General features: G+C 42.3%; 1 non-coding gene across 1 annotated transcript; it reads left to right on the top strand.

Moving 5' to 3' along the window:
- Window positions 1-442: 442 nt before the first annotated feature.
- Window positions 443-602, top strand: LOC111818810. The gene has a single exon (XR_002822710.1). It is a non-coding gene; the product is annotated as a U1 spliceosomal RNA (small nuclear RNA).
- Window positions 603-4,831: the final 4,229 nt, after the last annotated feature.

Raw genomic sequence — 4,831 nt, 5'->3', positions numbered from 1 at the left:
AAGAAAACAGTTTCAAGATAACAGGAAGGTGTTGTGGACAAAGATATTCACTCTGGGCTGTTATAGAATCCAGAAAATTATAAATTATCTAAATATAAATAAGGTCAGCCAAATAGCTCAGTGGATTAAAGTGCCTGCAAACAGGCACAGGGGCTAGGGATTCGATCCCCGGGCCTGCTGTGCCAGCCCTGCCCCCGGGGTGCACTGAGATGGCAATTGAGACTAGGTGTGGTGGTGTGCACCTGTAATCCCAGCTCTTGGGAGACTGTAAACAGGTGGATCACTACAAGTCCGATCTAGTAATGAGACTCTGAACACCCTGTACACCCTTCCCTAAAAATACAAAAAAAATTTAAATAAATAAATATAAATGATAGAGGAATATTAAATTTAATAGCTAGATAATCACAGAATAGTGCATAGCCCTTGAAAGTGCTCCACAGTATTTACCTGGCAGGAGAGATACTGTAATCATGAAAGGTTTTCCGAGGGAAGGCTCATCCACTTCACTCCAGATGTGTGGACCCTGCGATTTTCCCAAATGTGGGAAACTTGATTTCATAATTTGTGGTAGTAGCAGACTGCATTTGTACTTTCCCCTGTTAAAAAAAAAAGGGCTACTCTACAAAAATTTTAATACTCTAGCAAAAAGGAGGACACGAAAATTCACACTAAGTGTAACCTCAACATATTTTTACGTGTAATGTATGTATGCATATATTTTTATGAATGCACATACAAATACAAAAAACAAACAAAAGCATACTAAGATGGTAAATGAGTTTTTGTGTGACGTTGGGTAATGCAAGTAAATAATGATTATTTTTAGTTTTTATTGGCATTCACATAGCTGCCACAAAGATTTTCTACTAGAAAAAAGAAGTGAGATAAGCTAAAATATATTATTAAGAGTAAGGGCCGTTGAGATAGGACAGTGAACTAAGCACCTGCTTAGGCAAACACAGGGACTAGGGTTGGGTTTTTTTTTTAATATAAATTTGCTCTTACACTTGATTTTATAATTTTTATGTCATAATTTATTCTTATTTATTTATTTATTTATTTTGGCGGAACTGGGGATTGAACTCAGGCCCTTGTGCTTGCCAGGGAAGTCCTTGTTCCACTGAGCCATCTCCCCACCCCTGGGACTAGGGTTTGATCCCCAGTACCGCAGCCATGCTAGCCCCATCCTTGGGCTTGTTGACCTGGTGCCCAAGACCGGATGTGGTGGTACATGTCTTTAGTCTCAGCGCTGGGGAGGCTGAAAACAGGAGGATCACTATGAGTCCAATCTGCATATTGAGACCCTGTACAAATAATACATTAAAGAAAAAAAAGTGATCAAAAATTCTATATGTTCACATAAGAGAGTTCGCAATGACTCCATTAATCTTTGAGTAGATTTTTAATTATAGCCCCACTGTACCTGGGATTTTTGATATACCAAGTATAAGGGACATATCATCAAGTGGTTTAACACTTTCACATGTGACTCTATACAAAGATATTAAACTTTCAGATTTCTTTCTTAATTTTAGGCATAGCATTATTTCCTCTATTAAAATTCATTCATGAACTATAGGTTATTTTGATTTTGTTTTGTGTGAAGTTTACTCCCTGTGCTGGTTTCAGTCTCCTGAGAAGTAAGTGCTAAGATTAGATGCACAAGAGATTCATGTGGGCAATGCTGGTAAAGAGAAAAGGAGAAAGAACAGGAGCAGGCAGCGTCTTCAGACTAAAACATAGTGTGACCCATATGGAAGCCAGGAATTGGGCTACCATAGGGGTCACACTTTGTCCTTAAGCCAGTGTATCACCAACAGACTCTTGGGCCATTTGTGCTGCTAAGAACAGCATATTTCAGGCTGGGCGATTTCTATGAATCAAAAATTTATTTCCTTAGGGTCTAGGTGTTGTGAAGTCCAGCTAAATGGACCAGCACTGGGTGTCAGGTTGGGCCCATTGCCACATCTCATCTGGTGGGAGAGAGAATGCACTCCTGCTGTCCTTTGCATAGGTCCCTAGTCCTTTCACAAGGGAGGAGCGCTCATTAGCTAGTCAGCTCCCAGAGGCCCCCTGCCCAATATGTCATCTTGTGATTAGAGGACACCAACATCAAGCCACAGCCAGGATGCTTGAGCTTCTCAGGAGCGCTTCATCGTGCTTGGCCATTACCTGGGTGCCACACGGCAACTGCAGCCACAGTTGTAGTCCAGGTGGCAGTGGGATCCAAGACGCAGCCTCTAGGCCCACGGCCAATTATGTGCATCATATTGGGGCATCTGAGGGGCACAAATTCAGCGTTTGCAGTCATGATAGTAACCACGTTAGAGATGGATAGATGGCTGGCTCCGGAAGTCTTTGAAATACCGTGAGGGACCTTGCCATTTTTTTTTTTTTTTTTTGTAGTTTATTGCTATAAGCAGCTGTACTAAGAGGCAATGCCCCAAGCAAATTGGAGTGAAGCACAGTCACATTTGTGGGCTGATAATGTGCATCATTTTTAATTGCCTCAAAGATATAGAAATAATTACAGCGTGGGTATTTAACTTCTCCAGCTGAACTTTGGCAGTGAATAGGCCACCCATCTAGACCGATGCACTTGCCTGTTGTTTTGGTAATTCTTTATTTCAGGTAAATATAATAAAGATAATGATACATTGTAAATGAGGCGACAATTCAGAACATTTCACAGCATTCTTTTGGAAGGGCTGGCTCAATAGACACTGTAATTACTGGAAAGCAAAAATGTAAAGCTGTCATACAAGCTGAAGAGTTTCCACTGTGTCTCTGAGCCACTTAATCAATTCAGCCAAGGCAATCAACAGCACCAGTTGTTTATTATACACTCCAGCTCGCCTAATGACTGAGTTTCTTCAGATTTAATTGACAAGGCGTTGTACTGCTGTGATAACACAAGCCAGCGTGCCCAAACGGCTCCCAAGGTGGCAAGATGGCAGAAAATGCACCAGAGCTGAGTGAGGAAACCACCATCTCCTTTCATGTGTTTTACTCTAGAAAACAAAACCCACTATGAAATGGTCAAAACAACCAGGAAGTTCGAATAATAGCGTATATGTCTGTTGCGTTTATAACCCTTGCGACAACCGAGTGGTGGCTGTTTCTTAAATCTGATCTCCAGGATTGGCTTCCTCAAGGTGTCTCTGTGTTTCCAGAGCAGAAGAGATTCCCTATGAGACTTGGGCAAAAGATAAGGTAAATGTTCAATTTTTTAAAGTATTACCATACAAGAGAACTTTGACTTTAATCCTTTTCAAAATATTTCCCCTCACTTTGAACACACTTATCCTATCATTCTTACCACTTTCTGAAGCAGTTCTGGAGGTCCTCTTTCCTGAGCGTCTTTATGAGGCATGGTCAAAAGTATGGTGAATATGACTGCCCAGTGCCGTAAAGTGGAAAGATAAGCTTGCAAGAACATTACTGTGTGTCTTCGTCTACCTTATTTTCCAGAGCTGACACCATGTAACTTCTGGCTCTTTCCCAAAGTCAAAATGACCAGGAAAGGTGAATGTCTTGAATTGATTCAAAACAGGAAGGCAGCCATGACACCACAATTTAGATACTCAGGAAAAAAACTTGCAGAACAGCTTCCGAAGGTGACAAGAACAATAGATGAGTGTGTCCAAAGGAACGTGGAGTATTTTGAGGAGGGATTCATGGCATTGTGTCTTTTATCATAATGATGTAAACATTCATTCTGTGTTGTAATCAGACCATGTAGATACTGCTCAGGACATGAGTTCTATGACTGTTCCTTGATTCATGTTACTCTAAAAAGACAAAGGTGGAATCGGACCATGTTAGTCTGTGATTCATTCTTAAAGTGTGAGTCTGGCCCCTGCAGCATTAATGTGCATCCTTACTAGAAATGCAGGTTCTCAGACTAACCCACACCGACTGTCTAACTCTTTGGGTGTGGAGACACTGATGTGTGGTTTTTCAATCCCTCCATGCACGCTAGGAAGATATCTGGCCAACAACACTTCCCATGTACTCTTCAGAAAGGCAATCTGTGGTCATGAACGAGTGTTGTCCAAGGAAGAGGTTCTATTTGGAGTAAGTGTGGGCAATTCTGGGCTAGAGAGAGCTAAGCAGAGCCCATCACCCAGGCCTCTGAGCAGAAGTACTTACAGACCATTTCCTCCGACCTGGCACCTGATGTTCTACACATTGCATAGCTCCCGCTGTTTCCCTCAACGGCCCAGCTTTCTACTCCTGTCAGTCATTCACAAAGAGAAAGGGCTCTTCTCCAAGTCCAAAGTCTATCTTTCCAGGGAGATAGTTTGGCAGTCTAATCATCTGCCCTGCAAGCGCGAGGACCCAGGTTTGATCCCCAGTACAGCATGCTGTGCCAACCCTGTGCCGAGCCATCCACTGAAACCAGGCATGGTGGTACACGTGTATAAACCCAGCACTGGGGAGGCTGAGGCAGGACGATCACTAAGAGTCTGAGCTGTGTAGTGAGACCCTGTACCAAATAAATGAATAAATAAATAAGATGAAAAACAACAACAACAATAAAAACAAAGTCCATCTTTCTTCACTTTCCCCTAGTGTGACTGGTGAGGTGGGGTGGCAGTGGGAAAGACCAAGGTTCCATGTCCCATCCCCTCCATGGCAAGGCAGTCACAATAACTAAGAGATAACACCTTAACCAGAGTCTACTTATGCAGTGATTACCTCTGAGGGCCCCTTTGGGACAGCGTTTGAACACAGCTTTCATTAAGGATAGTCTTTCTAAAGACAAATCCGGTTTATACTAGTAAACTGAATGAAAATGTCTCAGTCAGGAGCATCTGTGTTTGTG

The sequence above is a fragment of the Octodon degus genome, unplaced genomic scaffold (assembly GCF_000260255.1).
Source record: "Octodon degus isolate 3935 unplaced genomic scaffold, OctDeg1.0 scaffold00102, whole genome shotgun sequence".
NCBI lineage: Eukaryota > Metazoa > Chordata > Mammalia > Rodentia > Octodontidae > Octodon > Octodon degus.
Note: the sequence above shows the minus strand (reverse complement) of the source record. Positions and strands in the feature narration are given on the sequence as shown.